General features: G+C 34.9%; 1 pseudogene; it reads left to right on the top strand.

The window, feature by feature from the left end:
* The first annotated feature begins 2446 nt into the window (after window positions 1-2446).
* On the top strand, window positions 2447-5603 carry LOC149560181 (lipoamide acyltransferase component of branched-chain alpha-keto acid dehydrogenase complex, mitochondrial-like; annotated as a pseudogene).
* Window positions 5604-9177: the final 3574 nt, after the last annotated feature.

Raw genomic sequence — 9177 nt, 5'->3', positions numbered from 1 at the left:
TTCTCACAATCATGAGTGGTGACTCTCTCTAAAAGGATCTCTAAACTAGTGTAGATCGGTTTCATAAAATTTCTTTCAAGAGTTTTCAATTGAACCAGACAGATCTGGAAGCTGTGTCAAATTTTAAACAGAAAAGGAGAGTATATGAATTTTTGACCAATAGGTTTTAGACTGTTGTTGATTTACTGTCATAAGAAATTTTAATGTTAAATATGAATCACTAGTGTGATTTTATTTTTCTCCTCAAGGAGATGGTGACTCTATAAAGGATTTGATAAGTGGTGTAAGGAATTGAGATCAGCACCAGGCCAACCAACATATCAATGTTTTCAGCATCAACACTTGAGGTATTTTACAATTTCACGTGATTTTATTTCCATGAAAGTAAGCTTTACATATGTGTTCTCCATCAAGTGAGTTTCAGCACTAAGAAGAGGAGAATAGTTTGAAAAGTTTCATACACTTCATTGATTAAGTTTCAGCTTGTTGTTTTAAAGTTGTGAAGTGTATTTGAAGTGTTCATTTGGTAGAGGGTTGTGTAGATTTCTTGCAAGTTGTAAATCAGAATTTATTATGGGTGAATGAGTTTCATATGTTGGAAAGAATGTCGAGTTTTATTTCACCTAGTATGCAATTGGTCAGTAAAGTTTCTAGATCCATTTCTACCAAGAGATATATGCCATTAAGTTTCAACGGTATTCATGGTTTCCCGAATGTCATTCCTAATGATGTCTACAATAAATTGTGTAAGTTTAGAGGAGACCATCTTGTTTCAGCTAGTCATCATGTTTTGTTGTTCACTAATTTGATGGGTGACTATGAGATTGCTCATTAGGACGTTCACATGAAGCTATTTTGTAGACATTGGAAGGTTATGCTAGAGATTGGTTTTCTTTTCTACCAGCACGTTCTATTTCATCTTGGAGTGAATTACATTATGCCTTCATGGAGAAATTTGGAGAATGGGTAAGCATATCTGATTCTTATGACAAGTTCTTGAAGATTCATATTTAGAGTGATGAACTTGTTCCACAATTTAATATCAGATTTGTAAGAATTTTGAATGAAATCCCTGAGAGTTATAGACTTGATGATCAAATGTGTTTAGCTATTTACTTTGATGCATTTGACGAGAAAATGAATTATATACTAAGGGATAAAGAACCACAAAAATTATATCAGGTTTTGTGATTGCTAGGGATATTGAAAATAATTTAGAATATGGATTGACTAGAGGTCATTTTTCTATGAATGATTGCCAGTATAATGGTCATGAAAGAAAATTTGAAGATGTTGTTGATTCTTCAATTTCAAATAAGCTTATCGATACCCCTATTGTAATGAATAATCAGATTGAAATTTCAAATCAGAATGTGTGTGTAGAGAAGAATGAGTTTATTGCAAATAAAGACACATGTGTTCATGATGTTACAACAGTAAGAAATTTTTTAGACTTTGATAGGGTTCAGCGCTGTGTTGATTTTACAAATCAAAGTTTGGTTGTAGCAGTAAGTTCCTCTCCTGATGATCATATACATCATGATGTTGCTAATAAGACTGCTACACCTAAATCTCAATTTTGTGCAAGTGAGCAATCTGAGAGCTATGTCTATCATCATGATTTTGGTGTTGCTGATTTGACATGTTATGGACAGAAAACACAAGAGGAAGAGTGTGAGTCACATTCATCTCAGTCATAGTTAGAAGAACAGAGTGCATATATTTTTAATGCTTCAGTAGTAGATGGTAATATGGATCAGTTAGATACGCAATAAATGATTTATCTTATTCATAGATTACATCATGTTGAAAGTGTTATTAAATCTAAATTTGAAAGATATGCATCTCAATGTGAGTATGATGAAGTTGAAAGTCATCTTTCAAGTGATAATGAAGTTGCTGAATCAATATATTGTGAAGAAGCATCATGTGAAGATAATGATGAGGGAGCTTGCTCAAGTCAAGAAGAGGAAAGTGCTAGTATGTGTTCATCTTCGTGTGAGTCAGATGCAGACTGGGAGGAAGAAAGAAATGATAGAAGTAGCTACTCTTATGAAAGTAGATGTATGAATTCTTTTTCTGAATCTAAAAAAGAAAGTGCATCTCAGTTTTTGTGTTATACAAATCAATTAGCCAATGAAAATTTTGAAAGTGATTTGTCCCCAAAATATGAAGATAAAGAGATGTTGAAGTCAATTGATGCTAATAAGTTTCAATATGAAGATTTTAGTGGAGAGTTATCAAGTGTCCTTACATTAGATAGTAAAGATTCAGCATACAGTGAGATGTTTAGGAATGAATTAGGGCCTATTCGTAATGGTTATCCTAGAAAGATAATGAAAAGGATGTTATTATAGACACTATATGTTTGGTAGAAGAAATAGAAAGGGAGTCTTTGTATAGTTTTGACTTTTCTTCATATGCTGAAAGTTTCCATGAGGATAAAATGGGTAGTAAATTTGAAGTATATGATAAAACTTTATATGATGATGCTTGTGAGGATGAGCAACCCATGTTTTGTCCTAGTGTTCAAGAGGGATCACTGAATGGATTCATTAACTCATTGTTTGAACAGGACATGGAGATTTTAGAGTTAGCAGGGTTATATGCAAATGGTGATACACTATCATACTATTGTAATAAATCAAAATTTTCTTCTTCCATTTCTAATTTTGAATCTTCTAATGATGCTACATTTTGTGAGTTTGAAGATGAAGTGTTCGATGGAGTTGTCTTTGAAGAGAAATTGACACTTCAAAGTAAGTTTTATGCTGATCAAATGAGGTAAAAGCCAATCAATACTTCGATTATGAAAATACATCAGAAGGATATGAAATACTTTCAGATTGTGATGATGATGTTATGTGTAAATGTAAATCTGACTACGCATTTGACATTCAGCTAGCAATATTTGAGGAAATGCAAAGTCAAGGTATGAGCAACATATATAACTCATTTGATGAAGTTGAGTATAAGACCTTTGTATTTCTGTTTGATAATGTTCATGAGTCAGATAAGTTTCATTTTGATGTCAATATTCATGAGCATGCTGATGTTCTATTTCATAGTGAGCTAGAGGTTAAATTTATTCTAAGTTTTCACATGCACTATGGAAGTGAGGGTGATGATTTTGTTTTGCCAAGCGATTCATTTTATGATGTGTATCTAATTGGTAAAACTGATAGGACTAATAATTTCAGTTTAGCTTATGAGGAAAGGAATGAAAATCAAGTATATGATAGAGGTAAAAAAATTTACTGAAGTTTGGTGGCTCGAGGTCATCATGTGTATATAGTAGTTTTAGTTGTTTCCCTGCTTTCAATAAAGTTGTTCGAGAGAAGTTTTTGTTGTTCAAGTGTGTGGTCTACTTCTACCAGAGATATCAAATCTTTCCATGCCCACAAGGGGAATGCATCCCCAGAAAAAGCCACTATTGGTGCTCAAAATTGTAGCCCAAATTTTGAGCACTGTTGAGAAAATTGAACCAAACAAATGCTTTTGATGCACATGTACCCGGCTATTAGTTTGAGGCGTAAGAGGTGTTTAATGCTTCTAGAAACTTTCAATCAATGTATTTTCATGTTCCATGAAGTTAAATTATCATTCCGAGCCATCCTGTGATGTCTTGTTTTAAGCAATTGTCAAATATGCAATTTTACCCTAAGTGTCAAACAACAACATCAGGTTGTGTTTGTCATTGAATATCTCACACCCATAAATTTTTTGTGATCTTCCACTTTGGTAATATCTATTTTCCATACTTGAGAACCTATGTTTCAAATTTCAAGTCATTTTGAGTTCGTTTGACTAGGTTTTGAATCCCTCAAAGTTGGTAGTTTACTGTTTTCACACATTTGCAAATTGCATACATTTTAGGGAAGCCCTATTTGACGTGTTATAACGTTTGACCAGTTGACTGAAATGCTAAAATCCCTTTTGCATTATGTTTTAGACATCAAATGCTTGTTATGTTTCAAGTTTCAGCTTATGAAGAATCCATTTTATTAGTTTTCAAATGAGATTCCGAACGCAATTTCTATCTTTTTTCTGGTGTCAACACATGCAGATTTATTGGAACCCCTGTTCATGATGTCATAACTCCTAACTTGTGATAAGTGAGATTGAATTGATTGTACCAATATGCTTTCCTCTAAAAATTCTTTAAGTGTGCCAAGTTTCAAGTCTTGACGAATCCGTATCCACACTTTTCTAGGTCAATTCCATTTGCAAAAAATGCTTTTCTGACATTGTTTCAATCTGCAAATTCCAAGTAGCATACTTTGACCGGTCACCATTCATGTCCTATTATTTTTCATGAGCCTAAATCAAAGGTCCATAATTTCCTCATGATAGAGAACCAATGCCCCAATTTTCATTTCCCCATGTGCTCATTTGCCCATTTTTCAAAGCCAAATCCGAACCCAGTTTGTTATTTTCTGACTTGTTTACTTGCAGGTAATTCTAAGAAGGAAACTTTGATGGCGAATATACTTTGACTAGGAATTTTTCATAAGATGAGATTTGATAGGGTGAAATTATGTGGAACAAAGATTTAGTGTGCTAGTTTTTAGAGCTTGGTCAGGTGTTTGGATCAGTTTTTAAGGCTAGTCAAAAGACCTCCTAGCACGAAGTCAATAGTTTGCAGACAGGTGTAAAAGTGAGTGACAAATTTGTTTCTAGGGTGAAAAATTGACTTCATTTAGTAACATTAGTTCAGGGAATCAGTTGGAAGATTCAATTGTATGAAAACAAAAGAAAATTTAGTCAGGCCCACTTTGGGGGCCTGAGTAGTGGCATTAGACAAAATGATATGGAGCGGATTGAATTTTTTTTGAGAAGTCAAAGTAATCTTAATAAATTGGATTATGAAATGTAAAGTTATGAATTTAACACTAGAAAAAGATTCATCTAATTAGAATGTAACAATTCATCAAGTTCATGAAGACAAGACTATTCCCCTTAGGGGATTTCGGCTTGCCATGGTCAAACCTATGAACATGGCTGCCAAAGTGCCGCACTTCCATTATCTGGAAGAGATTAATGTGGACTCCCTTGTTAAGTTGAAGGATTCTTTTCAAAGAATAATAGCCGACCAAGGTGTGAAGCATACATACATGCCATTTCTGATAAAGTCTTTGTAATTTTCTCTGATCAATCACCCATCAATGAATAGTATTTTCAATGAAGAAGCATGTGAACTCATTAGTAAAGGCTCACACAATATGGGAGTTTCCATGGCTATGCCTCATGGTTTGGTTGTTCCTAACATCAAGAATGTTCAATCACTTTCCATTTTAGAGATTGCAAAGGAGCTTCAATGCCTTATTCAAGAAGCCTCAAACAACAGGCTATCTTCGGATGACATTTCTAGCGGAACAATAATAGTTAGCAACTTTGGGGCCATTGGTGGTAAATTTGGGTTTCTGCTTTTAAACTTGCATAAGGTTTCTACAGTAGCAATTAGAAGAATCCAAAAGCTTCCTCTATTTTCAAATGATGGGATAGTTTATCCCGCTTCACTTATGAATGTTATAGTTGGTGCTGATCATAGAGTCATAGATGGTGTAGTTGTGGCAAAATTTTGTAACAAGTGGAAGCTCTGATGCCAATCTAAAAGAGCATTGGCGAGGAGATGGACCCCTTGACAAGAAAGATTGGAGGTGGACAACCTCTGTCAAATATGAGAGGAAGACTTTATATTCTTTTAGGAGACCATGTTTCAAATTAAAGCAATGGGACTTGGAAAGAGGGTGGTAGATGATCAGGGAGATGCCATATAAAAGAAAAAACAAGGCACTAAAAAAGAAACCCACAAGGAGGAAGATAATGGAGGCACCAAGTTTATAGGCCAGAGACACTGCACATATAAAGAACCAAGCAGTAAGGGCAATAATAGAATTAAGTCAGTGTTCAAAAAGGAAACCTGTAGTAACTCATATAGGTAGGGGTTTAATCAAAACAACTAATGCATGGCATGGAAAAGGCATGGCTAAGTCTAAGGAAGCCAAAGAGTAGCCTGTGAGCATGATAGGGCAAGACACTATAGTGTATAAGAGAAAACATTCAATTGCATAAAATGAAATCACCTACACAAGTTTTAATAAAATCCCACACATGAATGCATAGAGCTCACGTGAAGGCAACACACAATAAGTTAAGGGTGAGCTCACACAGGGGAGCCAACCAAAATGAAAAAGGGGGCAGTCAACACAATTTTAAAAGGAATCCTACATTAATAAGGAAGATACCCACGCTTGCAAAGAAGCTCCTCATCCATACGCAAAGACTCTGTGAAAATACAAAGGAACTTAGCACCATCTATGCCTACAAAGAAGGGGGATCCTTTATAAAATACACCACAGCAAGCTAATCCCCAACACAAACAAGAATTTGTTTGAAGATGTTGCAAAGAGGCTAGCGCAGGATGCAGGGGCATGTACAATAGATTATCCCACATTGTTTATGGCATAAAGAATTGTGTGGTTTAAATATAAAAACACTCATATTGAGTGTTGACTAAAGATACATGGATTTTGTAAGCATGAGCTCATGTGGGGCCCCGTGATCGATTCAATAGCTAGATAATGACGTTAGCCAAATTCTAACCAAAGATGAAGAGATTCTGACATGGCGAGTTGGCTAAGATCTTGACAAGTGTCCAAATCGAGCCGGTGTCACCATCTCACCAACCAAAAGTGCTCACTCATTAACTATAGTGAGATAGCAATTCTGATGTGGCATAGATGATGTGGTACTAATGTGGCAGCCGGTAGGATGACAACATGCTGACATGGAATCAAGTGGACAAGATCACAACATGTGGCACAATCGACAGTCCTTGTTATCTCCCCAAGCAAAGATGCTCACAAGATAACCATAGTGACATAGCAATAGTGTGGTGACATATGGTGCCCAGTTGTACAGGCTCGAACCAATCATAAGATGACACGTGACAATTATTTTCAAACCATGTTTGACCTAGAATGAAGACTGTGGGGAAAATTTCAAAGGGTTTTAATTTTATTTTATTTTTAAAAAAAATTTCTAAGAGGATCCACGTGCAATCATCATTTTTTTAAAAATAAAGCTTGAAACTTTTAATATAGTTGAAACTATATTAAAGGATAAAATTTTTGCAATGATGCCATGGAGCCATGAATGGAGACCTAATCTTTAGAGGGCCATATCTAGGGCAATTTTTGTCAAAAATGGGCACTTCAATATACCACTGGAACCAGAATGAGATGAACTTTTTGAATCTGAAGTCAGATTGTGTATAGGTCTTCATTGGATTAAGCTACAAGCTAATTTGTGGATTTTGGGGCGTTCTCAGTAGAACATGCAGATTTCAACATTGATCATCAAAATTGGTTAAGGGATAGATATGGAGGCTTGGAAAAATGTGAAAATGAAGAAAATCAATTCTGTGATGTTTTCTTTGCTTTTAAAGGTCATATAACTAATTTTTCACTATTTACTTTGAGTTCAAATGCGACATCAAAAATCAGTTATATTTTCTACCAAATATTTGATATTCTTTATGCTTCTAAGAACTAGAATCATGTGGATTTGATTTTTAGTTATAGCGAGAAGGTAGAGAGAGGCTTTTTTTGCTTCTTGGGAAGGAATTCTGAAGGGACACTTGTCAGTTGCATATGAGATCTAGGATTTTCTTCTTCCTATATCTATCTTTTTCTTTCTCTTTGTATAGGTTCCAGTTTCTGGAAGAAAAAACCACTCACTGCTAAGAGACCATATTTTGGTTTGAGTTTTGATGGATTCCAAATACCAAGACACCATTTTTTAGAATAATTCTTTCATGTGAACAGCAATAGTGCAGATAATATAGCAAGTTTTGATATGTTAGGTGTTTTCATGTTTTAATTTTGTGCATATGAATGTATTATTTCAAGGAAATCAATGAATATAAGCAATAATTTCACTAGTTTCATTTTGGTTGTTGTCTCCTATCTTAGCAATTTGTAAGTCTCATGTGGTCTTGGAACAAAGATCTAAGATCCATTTGCATCCCCTTCAAGTTGTATGTTTGATGTATTTTGTTGTTGGACCAAAGGGCCAAGTAAACATATGATATGTTTAACAAGGTTACTGGTTACTTGAGAAGGATATTTTGTGAGAATGAGATCTTAATGAGCACTGATGGATTAGGCACTGATTAGTTATAGGATCACTTGTTATACTACTACATATTTGAGGTTGTGTTGAATCAACATCATTAATCAAAGATTTTCCCTTTTATGTTGAAAGTTATTGAATGTTTAACCCACACTTAGCTTGCCAGTTTCATGAGTCGTGTTATTAGTTGTTTCATGCTTGTGATTTCTTGGTTAAGTATAGAAGATAGATTCTGATTATGCTCATTGCACTGGTCACATAATTGGATCCTAAGTGGTTCACCCACCTAGGTTTTGCAAAGCCTGAAGTGTAGAAGGAGTGTAGCCTTATAGTTGGCCCAAGTTCTTGGTGAATTGTGTCCATTATTGGCGATAGCTTCCCATAGATGCATTCTTGCCTTGCATACTTGGTTGTTTAAACTCTATTAAATCAGGGGCCAACATATTGGAAAAATGGGATGGGATGTGAGGATTCATGCTTTCTCACATGGATTGCTTAGTTGTGGCTATGGCTTTGAAGGATTTTGTGGTTGTATTGGAATGGTATTTTTACAAAATAATACATGGTGATGGATGCTTTTGGAGTCTGGGTTTTTCCCTCAGTGAGGGTTTCCCAGGGTATATCTTGTGTCACATTTTTGTGGGTATGTTGTCTATTATCCTACACATAGATTTCAATTGCATGCTTGTTTCAGATCTATTATGAGTTATGTGGAAATGGTTATATTCTTTATTGCATGTTTTCTTACAAGTGGTATTAGAGCTATGTTTTTATTATTATAACCCTAGATTGAATCGATGGGAATGCATAAAAGGATAAAAGAAAGGGCAAGATATATGAGTTATTTTTTGTAGATCTGAGGGTTTTGGGTTTTCTATTATGATGGGATGTTGGTAGATTTTTGGGCATGTGAAATTGTTGGACAAAAGGGTTTTTTAGATCTTTCATTTAAATGAAGTATGTAGGGGGAGCTTGTAGAAATGACCTCCTAGGTAAAAATAGGCATCACCATTGGATATGTTGGTCTCTGATTGGTTTTGA

The sequence above is a fragment of the Cupressus sempervirens genome, chromosome 4 (genome assembly GCF_028749045.1).
Source record: "Cupressus sempervirens isolate cs-2001-9-10 chromosome 4, ASM2874904v1, whole genome shotgun sequence".
NCBI classification, from domain to species: domain Eukaryota; kingdom Viridiplantae; phylum Streptophyta; class Pinopsida; order Cupressales; family Cupressaceae; genus Cupressus; species Cupressus sempervirens.
This window is presented reverse-complemented; position numbering and strand designations above follow the sequence as displayed.